At 40.7% G+C, this 14,879-nt stretch overlaps 1 protein-coding gene across 23 annotated transcripts in view; it reads left to right on the forward strand.

Annotated features, from left to right (window-relative positions):
- Positions 1-14,879, forward strand: part of ANKS1B (ankyrin repeat and sterile alpha motif domain containing 1B) — a 1,073,060-nt gene that overhangs the window by 905,391 nt on the left and 152,790 nt on the right. Inside the window, exon 1 of one of the 23 annotated variants that reach the window (XM_043881078.1) lies at positions 7,264-7,514. The exons of the other annotated variants lie outside the window; for them this stretch is intronic. The gene's annotated coding sequence lies outside the window, so the exon portion shown is untranslated. Of the gene's footprint in view, positions 1-7,263; positions 7,515-14,879 lie in introns of those variants that run through there. 23 annotated transcript variants of the gene reach the window in all.

Below are 14,879 nucleotides of genomic sequence, written 5' to 3' on the forward strand. Positions count from 1 at the left end.
TCAGAGTGCTCCGACATCTACAGTAGCTTAGTTGTGAAATATCTTTCTATCAGAAACTTATTCACATGGTTAAAAAGCCATATTTGGAAGTTAGGTTTCCTGAAACTTCTCTGTCTTAGCTAGTGGGCCATGTTTCATCACACAGTGTAAAATGGAAACTTGGGCGCTGTCCAGAGTTCTGACCTCAAACCTTCTCTTTCATAATTCTACATGTGGTTCTAGTTGGTGACAGTTCCACTCCCAGACCCTCCAACTACCAGGAATTAGCAGACAGCAAATCATATTTCTTGCCCTCACCTCTGTCCTCAGTGCCAGATTTATATTCTGTCTGCTTTCTGTATGTGTCTATTTGGAAAGCAACAAAAATTCAACATGTCTCAAGCTTTCTTTCAAGTGTTCAGTGAATATTCACCTAATGCCTATCTGAAGTCAAGACCTGAACACAAATTATTGCATAAGCAAGGTCCTTGACCACATGCAGTCTTATGAGGCAATCCATAACTAAGTAATTACAGTCATGTCTGACACTTTGTGACCCCACAGACTGAATTCTCCAAGCCAGAATACTGGAGGGGGTAGCCTTTCCCTTCTCCAGGGGATATTCCCAACCCAGGGATCAAACTGGGGTTGCCTGCATTGCAGGCAGGTTCTTTACCAACTGAGCTATCAAGGAAGCCCTTACCAAAAAATAATAAATGCTATATTGGAAGAAGAAAAGTTATTATGCGGCTTCCCAGGTGGCGTAGTGGTAAAGCATCTGTATACGGAGGCAGGAGATGCAAAAGACATGGGTTCATCCCTGGGTTAGGAAGATATTCCCTGGAGTAGAAAATGGCAACTCACTCTTGTATTCTTGCCTGGAAAGTTCCATGGACAGAGGAGCCTTGCAAGCTACAGTCCATGGGGTCACAAGAGTTGGACACGACTTTGTGAGTAAGCACTCAGAGCACGTAGTTACTATGAGAGCAGAAGAATTTTGTCTAGTCCAGTGCAGGGTAAGGGATGTATTCAGTTTTTCCTGGAGTTAGTTATATGATAGTTGAAATCCATAAGAATTTTCAAAAGGAGTTACCCAGAGAAAGGGCTGCACAAAATTTGAGTCCATCTCTACTTTATCTTCCTATCACTGAGCACTCAGCTCAGTATTTGAGATTACAGGCATTCCATAAATCTTGGCATAATGAGAAGTATTTTTGTATCACTTCCATTTTAAAAAATTATAAATATGCTATAAAGGATTAAAGGACAGCTCTCTCTAGCAAATACACAAAAATACAGAATTTAAAACATGTTCTTTGGTAAAATTGATTCTAAGTTACCAGAGCTTTAATAAAAAGTCAAAATGTTTTCAATCTCTCTCACTTCATCACCTTTCAATCCTATTTACATCTCAGACAGTCTTCCTGGACTTTGTTTACTGATGTAGTTCCAGCTTTAAGTTTCGTAGACTTGGCATTATAATTCTGAAGGACAAAGGCAGCTTCTATTTAAGAAGGTTTGTACCATTCCTGATTTTTAATGGCATTTTAGGGTATTTTTTTCCTTTGCTTAAAAATTCTGAAAGTAATATTGTTGCTGTTCAGTCGCTCAGTCGTGTCCAACTCTTCGACCCCATGGACTACAGCACGCCAGGCTTCCCTGTCCTTCACCATCTCCCGGAGCTTGCTCAAACTCATGTCCATTGAGTCGGTGATGCCATCCAGCCATCTCATCCTCTGTCGTCCCCTTCTCTTCCTGCCTTCAATCTTTCCCAGCATCAGGGTCTTTTTCGATGACTCGGCTCTTCACATCAAGTGGCCAAAGTACAGGAGCTTCAGCTTCAGCATCAGTCCTTCCAATGAATATTCAGGACTGATTTCCTTTTGGATTGACTGGTTAGATCTCTGTGCAGTCCAAGGGACTCTCAAGAGTCTTCTCCAACACCACAGTTCAAAAGCATCAATTCTTCAGTGCTCAGCTTTCTTTATAGTCCAACTCTCACATCTATACGTAACTACTGGAAAAACCATAGCTTGACTAGACAGACCTTTATTGGCAATATAAAACAATATAAGGGTAGGGAATTAAGAGGTACAAACTATCAGTTATAAAATAATCTACAACAATATACTGTACATCATGGGGAATATAGCCAATATTTTATAATAGCTATAAATGGACCATAACCTTTAAAAACTGTGAATCACTATACTGTACACCTGTAACTTATATAATATTGTACATCAACTATACTCCAATAAAAAATAAAATTGAAAAATGCTCAACACAAACTAAAATCTGTAAAATAAAATAACACAGATAAGCTAACATTGAGACAAAAATATCTTTGCTTTAATATTCTTAAATATAAGAATATTTCTTCCTCCAAGAGTCTCAAAGCAGTCCTGTTAAGTGTCTAATTCTAGTTGGCCTAAGACCAACAGTCAGAGGTGAATCTGGGTGATATCATGGAATCTCATGATTGAAGATCAGTTTTCTTTCTAGTTTCAGGTGCTAAATCTATATAGGTTAATTGAAAATGGAGTGCCTAACGTTTCGTTCATTGTTTTCCTAACCAGGAAACGTCCTCATACTAGATTTGCGTGATCCCTCTACATAGCTCCAGAAGGAATAATCAACTGTGTTGGCACCATAGCCTTGTTTTCTGGAAATTTTACTCAGACATTAAATCCCTTCCTGGCTGGGACTGATAACATTGAAGGTAATAGGTATCTATACACACACACCCCTATTCTATCACAGAACTCAGACATTCTATCAGAGTGCATACACCAGTACCCTAAATGTAAGAGGTACTGAATAAAGGTTTTATAAAAAAAAAAATTCTAGCTAATATTTTCGGAGTGCTTTTTATGTGCCAGATACTATAGTTAGTTCTTTCTAAAAGTTTGATTGACTGATTTATCTTTGGCTGGGCGGGATCTTCATTACTGCCCATAGGGTTTCTCTAGTTGCAATGAGCGGAGGCTACTCTTCCTCGTGGTACAAAGGTTTCTCACTGTGGCGGCTACTCTTGTTGCAGAGCATGGGCTCCAGGGCGTGTGACCTTCAGTAATTGTGGCACATGGGCTTAGTTGCCCTGAGGCATGTAGAATCCCCACAGCAGGGATCAGACGCATGTCCCCTGTATTGGCAGGCAGACTCCCAATCACTGGACCACCAGGAATGTCCCTATAGATCATTCTCTCTTTTTTTTTTTTTTTTAATAGATCATTCTTTACAACATGTGTAAGTTAGGATTCAATCAGAGAAGCAGAACTTGTAGGAGATATATACTAAGAGATTAATTGCAAGGACTTGACTACTGTAATAGTGAAGACTGGCTAGGCAAGTCTAACATCTGTAGTGCAGGCTGTCAAGAAAGGCAGGCTTAAACTCGCTGGGGCTGAAACTGCCGTTCACAGATGGAGTTTCCTTTGAGAAAACCTCAGTTCTGCTCTTAAGGCCCTTCAACTGATTGAACCTGATTACCTAGGATCATCTCCCTTAGATAAAGACAATTGATTATGGACTTTACTCACATCTACTAGATACCTTCACAGTCTCACCAAGATCAGTGTTTGATTAAGTAACTGGGGACTCTAACCAAGCCAAATGGACACATCAAAACGACCACCCCACGTGGGAAATCTCATTTCCTCCTAACAACAAATCATGTGAAGTCTTTTCCTTTATTATCATATACATTTTACAGAGTGGAAAAGTGAACTGGAAAAAGTTAATTAGCTTACTCAAGATCACAAAACTACCAAGTGGAATAGCCATTATTCGAATCCACAGGCCTGTTTCCAAGATTGCAAACTTAAATAATTGAATAGTACTATGTCCAAACCAGTGAATAAATCATTGTAATTCTATTCCTCTAAATCTGTACAAAGGACTTGAATCAGTGTTCTATATATCTATTTGAATGTTACCACCATCTTTAGACATTCTGAGACTAAAATAGTCAACACAGTCTTCTGGACAATTTTTTAATGCAAATTGGAGAATCTCAAATATTAGTCCTTTCTAATAAAAAATAGATGTTCTTAAATAATTAGTTTATGTCAGAAAGGTTGCATTCCTGATGACCTGTAATGGAATGAATGCTTTACATTCCAGTGGGGATACAGGGAGTTTAGAAATTGGTACTATAAGAGTTTTTCCTAAATTGTCTCATTTGTCAAGAAACAATATATTACTTAATATAACCAGATTATTAAAAAGAAGATATAGATACCCTCCAAGTTAAAGAACACTAGATTATATATCATTCAGATTCTAAATAACATAAACTGGAACTTGACTGACTTTTAGCAAAAAATAAAATAACTGAAGGAAAAAATAATTCTGACATTGAATATCCTGGGGCACTACAGTATCATGGTAAGTGTCTGAACAAATGGCAAGAATTCATGGGTTTGCTCTGCTTCTAATTAGATTAGATCCTTGGGCAAGTGAATTAAACATTCTAAGTATCAATTTCCTTTTCTACAATATGAGAGAGTTTCAGAAGATGATCTTTTACATCCTTTATGCTAGTCTAGAACATAAAAATGTCTAAAATTTCAACTGTAAGTGGGGCTATTTAGTGCCAAAGAGTAAAAAGCCACTCTTCTGTGAATTATTTAATGTTTTTACCCCAACCAGTAGGAGATTATACTGAAAAGACCTTTATGTTTTAATACCCATATCTGGAGGTCATGGCCAAATTTCATTACTGCCATGCTGAAGTTAATTTCCAGGACTATAGCAGTTAATATGTGATATGATTATGCTGAATGGAGCATCAGCGACAGCCACTCTGGACAGCAACTTTCCCTCCCAGCTCCCTCAAGAAGACTTTTCATTAGTCAAGCACAAATGCTGACAGAGAATTCGATTTCCATCATTCTCTAGAGGTGTTTCAGACACAAAATGGCCTACAGCCCCAAATTATTCTAGAGTACAGAGGATTCGACACAATACAAAAATGATAGCATAATTCCTTTCCAAAAAGCCTGCAGTTCACTGCTAACAAATGACATCTCTGAGCAAGCCCGATGCTGTTACCAGAGAACGATACTGAGAAGAGGATGATGCCCTGGGAAATGTCACTCTGTGATTATTTGCAAGATTGGGAAACCAAGAAAGCATCTACTCCACCTCAAGTCACATGTGTTTCCATTGCAGAGTGAGAAACAGAACTAAATGGCCTGACTTCCAAACCCATCAGAAGTTTGCTGATCTCAGAAAACAGACATTTGAAGATGCCCCAGGCAAGAAGGCAGGTCATGTTCAGTAAAGAGTATACCAGTCAGGAAGGCAGCTGTTTTCAACCTGTTTCACTTTCTATAGGTAGGAGACATTACAATCAAAAAGCTTCATGAACCCTTTATGGAAATGAGAAATAGTTTCCATATGACTATGGATACTGACAGGCATGAGTTTCTATCCTAACCCCATCCTTTGCTAGTGGGGTGACTTCAGAGAATACTATGCCTGAACTTCACCAAGGCAGAAAATGTGGTGGTTTAGTCACTAAGTTGTGTCTGACTCTTGCGACCCCATGAACTGTAGCCTGCCAGGCTTTTCTGTCCATGGGATTCTCCTAGCAAGAATACTGGAGTGGGCTGCCATTTCCTTCTCCAGGGAATCTTCCTGCCCCCAGGAATTGAACCTGGGTCTCCTGCATTGCAGGCAGATTCTTTACCAACTGAGCTATGAGAGAAGCCCAAAATGACATGACAGTAAACAAAACGGAGGGCATCTCCTGTTTCTTGTTTAAGAAAGTGGATGTTGTCCTATACCTCCTAGTTGCAGATCTAAGCCTTTCTTTTTCATTGGTAAAGCAAGAATAATAATAAAACTTACCTCACAGAGCTGTGAGAATTCAAGGAGATAACTCACAGATACCCAGCAAATAAGTGCTTCATAGCAAAGAGTCAGACACGACTCAGCATGCGTGCACAAACATTACTTATCTTAAAAATTGATTAACGTTTACAAATTAACATTTCTGTTTCAGTGTGACGTTTTGCAATGATCAAAATCGTTGTTCTCTGGTTTTAAGATGAAAAACGGATACTCAAAAAGTATAGAAAGTAAATGTGCCCTGAACAACAGACTGATCATGAGAACTGTTTGGAGTTCATCATAATGTCGTACATTTCCTTAAGTACTTTATCTTAAAGTTTCTTCATTCCAACCTATTTTCTATAGACTGTTTGGGTGCTGTTACCCTGTGATCAGACATTAGTTATCCTCTGTGTGAATCCGTGGTTCATATCCCAGACTAAGCGGGATCACAGTTTTGGATAGAAGGGTTGAAACAACAAGGAACTGAAGAGTGTGGGCTGCCAGATATGTTCATTCAGATGTTACGGTATTAAGCAGTCTGTAAGCCACATATTATTTTTATTTATTATGGCAGGGAAACACCGTTGGCATTAATATATTCATTTAATTGGCATAATTTTGAAAGGAAACCTTTGCCAAAGGAAGTTTCCACAAGTGCTGGTAGCAGTACAACGGTAACTTTTGTGGCAACTAGGGATGGGGCTGAGGGGTGTTTGGTGTCAAAATCTTACTCAAAGTCTTAACCGTGCCCCTCTGAGTCTACCGGGGGCCGACCCCTGCCCTCTGAGTGGGAACGCTGGTCGCTCGGGGCGATGGCACCCCCAGCCACACTAGCTGAGGACAGCTGCGGCTTCTCCTGCGTCGTGAACCCAGCTTGGCGAGTGGGAGGAAACTCGAGGTGGCCTCGCGGACCTGCCTTCTCCCGTCTCCTCCTCTTCCTCTCCCCGGCGGCGGCGACGGCGGCAGTGGCGGCTGCTGGTCACCTGGGCGCCTGCGGCGCTGCCTGGCTGCCTCTGCGGCGGCCTCTGGGAGTGCGAGGAGGGGGCGGCGAAGAGCGAGATATCCATAGTAACACAGGATGCGCCGGGCTCCGAGCGGGAGCGAGTGCGGTGGGAGGAAGCCCCCGCGCGCTGGCAGCCGGCGGAGCTAGGCACTCCGCAGCCCCCGCGCGCCGTGCCCGAGCCCGCGGCGCTCTCGCACTTACGGTCCGCCTGAGCGGTAAGTCCTCCCGGGAACTAAGCCGACACCTCCCACCCGCCCCGGCCACCCACCCCGGGTAAGCCACCGCAGAACAATAGAGAGCGCAGCCGGCCGCCCGGGAGACCGCGCTCGGGGGAGGACGCGCCGCCGCCGCCCGGGCTGGCGCGCGCCGCGTGGGGCCGGGCGCGTGCGAGGGCGCGCGGCGGGGTGGCGGGGGCGCGGCGGGGGGCGCGTGCGCGGGCCCGGGGCGCGCGCGGGGAGAGCCCGGCGCTCGGCACGGCGCGGCCGGCTCGGCGCCTCTCCCTCCCGTCCTCGGCGCGCTCCCCTCGCCGCGCAGCTCGCATTCGCTGGGGGAGCTCAGAAAGATGCTCAGAGGCAACGGCTAGATGCGCGGAGGTTCCAGCCCACATGTCCGCGTCCTCGGGCGCCGGAGCCCGCCAGCCCTCGCAGACCCCGGCTCGCTGCCAGCCCGCGGCTAGTGCCGAGCGGCTCGGGTGAGTAGCGGCGTGGCTGCCGGCGGCGCGGGGCACGGTTACCCCGCGGTCCGCGGCCCCCGCTCGCCAAGATGCGGTGGCGAGAAGTGGCGATGCGGCTGGGGCAGGAGGAAAAAGGGAAGCCGGGTCGGAAAATCCAAAAAGGCTGCGGAGAGGGTTTGTCGGGGCATTTGTTGCGGTCAGGCTGGCTGTCTCCACTGTGGGCTTTAAAAAAACAAAAAAAACAAAAAAACGTGGTTTGGTTATTGCTTTCCCCCTGTCGGATTGAGCGCATTTTCCCTTTCCTTTCCTCACATTCTCGGTTGCGAGGAGTTTGAAAATGGTAAATTGCCGGATGTCTTTCCAAATGACTTGACTTTCACGAGTAGATATTTTCCAAAGGTCATTTGTCTTCAGTATCAAAAAGCCACACCAAGCCATGTAATTTCCAGGTGCGCTTTGAATCACCTTTCAGCAGTAGCAGGAAGAATAGACGCCGGGAGGGTTGGTATGGAGCGTGCCCGCTCTCATATTTTTATACGTTGGTTAATCAGAGGGGAAAGTGGGTTTGGACTTTCCAATGCTGCGCTTCGGAGAGCCGTATTAGAGCAGCACAGACGGCAATTTGCAGCTTTCATGAAGGTCGGATCAACATTTCCTTTGAAATCCCGATTTGCATGGTTGTAACTTGGATGTAATTTTACTCCAGGCTAAAACTTGCCAAAGGCAAACAAGGTGTTGTGTTTATAAGGATGCTGCCAGCGCTGCGTTTTTTTCTTTCTTGTTTTTTCTCCTCCAAGAAAACCAACCGTATACAAACATGAGCCCCTCTAACAAATGGGCAGCTCAGGAAGGCTTTGCATTTTCAGAGATTGGCCAGGAAGGCTAGTCCTCACTGCGGCGACCATCTCCTCCCTTAGCGACTGAGATGTTAGTTTCAGGAGGCTAAAAATTCTGCACCCCGGCTGCAGAGATGCACCCAGCATGTTGTATGGGTAGATTGAAGGCATGTGAACTTTGGAGTCCTTAAGGATTCTTAAGGACTTTCTAGATCAGGACATTTGCTATATGGACTCTAGCATCTGGAAAAACAGAAATAGAGGAAAGCGTGTTGGGAAGGCAACATGAAGAATTTAGGTACAACTTAAAGACTTTTCTCAACATTGACACAAGTTACCGAAGGAGTCTTACAGACTTTACATTAGGATAGATTCACATCGAAGTTTGGAGCCAGTTCTGAGCTGGTTTGGAACCCGAAGGCAGAGAGAAAAGAAGATTAGAAAACCTCCCAAGGTTGCTTCCAAAACCTGCGTTCTTTGTAGTCAGCAGATGAGCTTGGGCCAGGAGATGCCGGCGGTGTCTGGGTTATCTGAGTCCATGGTGTTGATGGCTCTGTGACAAAATAGGCTCTAATGACTGGTGTTGACCGTTGTTCCATTGTAAAGCTTTTTTCAGAAGTGTTCCTTTCTCTCATTCCACCCAGTCAGTCCTGAATAGTGCTTGATATGATACAGTGATTCTCCGGGAACTCAGATGGAGGAGAAAGGAGTAACTGGTACAAATGAAATTGAAACAGATGCCTGCTACCCAGGAAGACTTTGTGACTTGTCATTTAGAAAAACCGTTACAAAGACATTTTAACTTCAGAATGCAGGGGGGTGGAATATGATGTTGGATAAAAGCAGTGAGGAGTCAGCTCTCTGTTCAAGGATAGAAACTTCCTCCTGCAGTTGCTAATTGCCAAAACTTAATTTTACTGCATTAGAGTTACTTTGTTTGATGTACTTTGGCACTTTTAGTGAAGTAATATTTTTTTTTCTTAACCAGTAACAATAGAGAGATAATATGTCTGTGTATTAGGATTGAGAGACCCTATATTGCTACAGTTCCCCTAAGGGAGGGCAGAGAAAGAGAATAAAATATCTTGCCTCTGTGCGGAGAGCAAAGCTCCATTAAAATAGTTTTGAAATATAGTCCAGCATGGTACAATATCTAGTAAGATACTTGGGCATATATAGTTTTTAACAAAACTTGTAGGTGCATTTATTTGTCTGCATTTTAAAATTATCATCACTGGACAGTTACTATCAATTTAAAAGTTGGCAGTTTTAACCAAGTTTGTATGCATGTGTTGTATTCTGATACATTTCTTATCTTTTAATTTACTGCATGTGGTACAATTGGTCTGAAATGTAAGGAATGATTTTCTTTAAAATAGTAGCATTTGTTTGAGGTTACTATATATATTCTAATTAGAGTAGATTAGCAGGCGTTGTTCAGGAAAAGCAAATAATCATTTGTGATGTTACTGTCTTCCTAAATGTTGGCAGATGTTTACCAACTTACTATTAAGTCATTTTTATTGCATCATTTACTGAATAAGTCTTTTTGACCACCTTGTGTTTTGAAGCAGGTTTATCCTTTCTCTAAAAATGGAAGGCAGACATGTTCTCTCAATATTATACTGAAATAAATGTTTCGGCACTGTCAGTATTTATAGCATTGGCAAAGTCTGTAGAAACACCGGGTAGAGTTTACTGATGTCCCTATTTCTGACCAGATGCTAATGTCACATATGTCACGTTAATATCCATCAAGCCAGCTAATGTCCCAGGAGGAATGAACAATTAGAAAAATTAATTAGGAGATCTGCTTGATTAAAGTCATTAATGGTCATGAGTAAAACATTTGTATTGCCATAGGTATGTTGATTTTTATACATTTTGGACTTAGAATAGTAATTCAGATTTAGTATTTACAAGTGCCACTGCCAGAAATCAATGTACAAGGTCCTCATTAAGCCACCAATAATTAACAGAAGTGTGAACCGAATCCAAATTTATTAATTGGTTACTCATTTTTTTCCTTTCATAGACAATAGCCAGTACAAAGCATAAATGTTTGCCATGAAATTTAATAGCAGTGAATATCAATAAGCCTTGGAAAAAAGTGTTGCACGTATATTTCTTTGAGTGAGAGATTACATTAGCCATGATGTCTTTACTCTTGTATTAATATTTAATTTCTTTAAAATGATTGTTTTCAAAGTGCAGCACTGTCAATATATTTAATAATTTGCTTGAGAAAGAACATTTACATGAGTGCATTTATCTTCCTACACATCTGTCAATAATGCATTGTTCCAGAAATCTATTTTTATGTAGATGGAATTTTCATGTAAAAATTAACCTTTCTTATGATTCTAGTGTGAGATGAAAACCATCCTTGTTAATCTGATTTTTGCTTTCTCTTCATGAAATCATGAGATGTTTTTTTTTAGAAGTCAAAATATGATTAAGCTGAGTCATTTTTTTCTTTAAAAAATTATGAGAATAACATCTTTAGATGAAAATCCAATATTAATTCCCTTAAAACTTTTGTTTAAGCAGTACCTCTTGATTCTGGTATTTACAGAGCCAAGACTTACTGGTAGTTTTCTCATATGGGAATAGGAGGACATGCAAAGAAGAGCAGCAATACAATATTTGAAGTAGAAAAAGCAAAAATGCATGTTGTGATATCCTCTGTTACTAAATGTTTCATAGTGTGTTTTTAGGTGAATCTGAAAACAGGATTGTTCTATAAATGGCTTTTATGGATATGTCTCTTCAGGGTTTGGAATTCATGTAACTAAACTGAAATTACAAACTTCGTAGGATTAACCACAAGAACATACTCTGGAAAAATCAATGGCTGCATTGAGATTGTCCAGATACCCATGTTCCATGTCCCAAACCCTCTGTCACTGTAGACAGACACCTTTGAAGCCACAGAAATTAGTATGCGACCCCAGCGCAGTCTCGGCACTGCTTGGCCATGTGTAGCTCTCACAACACTCGTCAGGGTGAGGTTTTGTCGTCATGTGAAAATTAAGACTCTTGGCAAGAGATAATAGTATTTTAAGACTATTGGAGCATCCTGTCATTTTAGCACATTTCAGTTGGAATGATTCTTCGGTAACCGTGAGTTTTATGGTCTGTTTTGGTTTCAATTAAGACTTGGACGTGACTTGCACGTAGTAGTAATTGCAACAGGTGGTATGTTTTGTGTTGTGTGATGTTTGCAGAAGACTTGCTTCCTGATGTTTAGAAATCATGACCACTGTGTAGATATTGTTCTGGAAATACAAAATGTGACTGTAAAAACAAGCTGCTTCTCTTTACCTCCGTGGTTCATTTTTTTCAGAAAAGACGTGCAGACCATTTGCAGCACCTCTTGGCTCTTAATACATTTTTTGTTCTTCTATCTTAACTGTCAATTTAGGGTAAAAATAATTGGTTCAAATTGTTTTCTACTAACACAGCTTTCTCTCTGGAGTGGAAGGTCTGGCAAGGCGTGGTTAGTCCTCCTGATGTGGGCGATGCTGTTTGTTTCATCCTACTGGTAGATTAGTCTTACAAACTTTTTGCCAAACCGAATTTGGTACAAAGTTTCAAATTAGAAATAAATAGTCCCTCTCAACTTTCAGCATCATTTACACATTGGCGGTCCCTTCTTTGACCTACCCAGAACTATTCCAGACAGGAACTAAGCTGTCTTGGAAAATGAAAATGCCCAGTAGCTAACAGGAAAAACTTTTTCTTTCCCGTATTCTCCTAACCACACCTCACTGACTTTTTCTCTCCTCTCATTCACTGCTCTTAGCTCAGACATCTTTTAAATCACACAACCTCTTTAATCCCTCTTCTTAGTTTTCTCTTTCCTAATACCTCCAGAAAATCTATTTCCTCTATTACATTTTTGATACAAACAGTGGCCCAACTCATGGCTGATAGGTATTCAGAGTGGGAATAGTGTGATATCTGTTATGAAAGGAGCCGAGTGCTGTACATTTTAAAGTGGGTTAGATGGATAAAACCCTGGACTGGAAGACCCTACAGCCCTTAAAAATGATCTGAAGCCCCCTTCACAAAATCCATAAATGTCTCCACTAATATGAAAGATGAATAATAATTGTAATTTGTTCATAGTAAATAAATTATTTCTTTTTAATTGTATATTATGCCAATGATAATTCATCATGGTGGGTTTTGTTTTTGTTTTTTTTTTTTAGCATTTTTGTTGCAGATATACAGAATTTTAGCCCATGATGGGTCCAGTGGACGTTCATGGGCTAGCCTTAATGTCTAATTACTGTTTATATGGTGGCTTGGTTGAAGGAACTTGCATTTTGAGTTCTAAAAAACTGACTTAAAAGGCAGATTTGCAAACACCACCCTTCTTTTTAGGCTGGAAACAACATGTGTGTATTCATTCGCGTGAGACATTTTTGTGGACTGTCTACTATCTTTGAGGCACTGTTCTTAGGGCAGGAGATACAATGGTGAACAAAATAGACAAGGTTTCTGCTTTGTAGAGCAGATATTTAGTGAGGGAAGGTTAATACAAAACAAGTAAATAAATGGAGAAGATGTCAGACAGTGGTAAATGCAGTGAAAGGCATATAACAGGGTGAAGTGCTTGAGAATGTTCTGGAGGACAGTGATGTGACTTTCGAAAAGTTGTTCAGAGAAGGTCTCCCTAAGAAGGTGTCCTTCCAACATAGAACGGTGACGGGAGCCAGGCAGAGAAGCCTGGGGAAGGAGCATTGAGGCCAAGGGGCCCACATGCACATGCGTCCTTGGGGAGCAGGCGCAGTCTGTTTGGGTACCAGAGAGCAGTCCAGTGTGGCTACGTCCTGGCCCACTTAGGTCAGCTTTGCTAGTCATGGCAAAGGATTTGGGTTTTATTCTAAAAATGCCATGAAGCAAATGGAGGATTTAACGCCAAAGTGTGGCAGTATTTATCTTTGAATACACAGTCTGCCATGTGAAGACGGGACAAAACTACGGCTGGAATGGACACAGAGGAACCACATAGAAGACTGTTATTTAATAGTAGCCCAGGTAAGAACTGATAGAGATTTGGTCTAGGGAGTGACAGTAAGCAAAGAAGAGATGTGGAAAGATTCAGAATATCAAATTGTGAAAAGCTTTTTGAAGTTCTACAAATATAGGAAAATACAAAGAAGAAAAGAACAGCTCTCTGTAGTTCTCACCATCCAAAGTAATATCTTGGCATTTTTTAAAGAAAAATAATCCCACATTATTTTTGATATTTGATATGTGATTATAAGACATAATTCAAGTGATGCACGTAATAAAAATATAAAAAATTTTTAAATTACTCTAAACCCCACCACCCAGAAATAATCATCTTTAACATTAGACTAATATCATTTAAAGCATCTTTCTATGCATACATACAAACGGATTGATAAATGGATGCATGAGTAGAAAGAAATGTTTTTGTAGTAATGGCAACAATGGGATCATACCAGAAACACTATTTTTAAATAGAAAATACTAAAGTTTATTTTCTTATACTTAACAGCATAAAAAAATGGAAGTAAGAAAAGCTAAATAATTGTTGAACTTCAAACAGTTATTACCACAAGTTAAACTCCTTACCACAAGTTATTTCCTAAACGATCTCCCATTATGGTTAAGAGAAATGCTTATGATTAATGGTTATTAAATCCTGTCATGATTAAGAGAAATGAAAAATGTTAAGAGGTTTGAGCAGGAGTGGATTCCTCTTTAAGAAAATAGAGTATATTTCACAGACACGTGATCATGTGAATGCTCTGCTGTGACCCTTCCCAAGGCCTGGGAAAAAACAAATCACCCATGTAGGTGAAGGGTCTTGAAACTTAAGTAGCTTTACGATAAATCTGCCTCAGGGCTGGAAGCATTGTGTTTTTTAAACTACACATTCTAATTTTAAGTACATTATTGCCCATCTCTTCTCTCAGCTAATACTTTTAATTAATTTGTATTGATCATGTTATAACACTTGCTATTCTATAATCATAAAATCATAATTTCTAAGCTTATTTCATATAAATTTTTCTAGTTAAATAGACCCAATGTTTCCCAGTCCTTTAGTATAGCTGCTCCATTTCTAAATGAGTTCTTTGAGTCATCTCTTAACTGCCTAGATGTCATTGTCAATTGCTTTTTGTTCTTACTTATTTCAAGAAAGGCTTGTAGCTACTGTACTTCTGAGAGTTTTGTTTTTTGTTGTTTTTTTCCTGATATTTCAGGGTGTCTTTCTGTTACTTCTATAACTGAGCAACATTGAGGCTGAGTATAATATCCTTGTGTTATGCTCTCTTTCCCTTAGAGTTTTGCAACTGTTTCTCCATTGTCTAGTGGCATTCACTACTACTGTGAAATCTGAAGCCACCCTTTGTAAGTGTTTGCTTTTCCTGCCTGAATCCCAAAGAATTCTTTCTTTGTCCTCAGAGCTCAGTAGCATAGCTAGGCTATGTCTTGTTAAATGTTCTGTGTTATCCTTATTTTGGATCATCTTTGTCTGTCTTCCATATCTATTAATTTTTTTATA

The sequence above is a fragment of the Cervus elaphus genome, chromosome 22 (genome assembly GCF_910594005.1).
Source record: "Cervus elaphus chromosome 22, mCerEla1.1, whole genome shotgun sequence".
Taxonomy (NCBI): domain Eukaryota; kingdom Metazoa; phylum Chordata; class Mammalia; order Artiodactyla; family Cervidae; genus Cervus; species Cervus elaphus.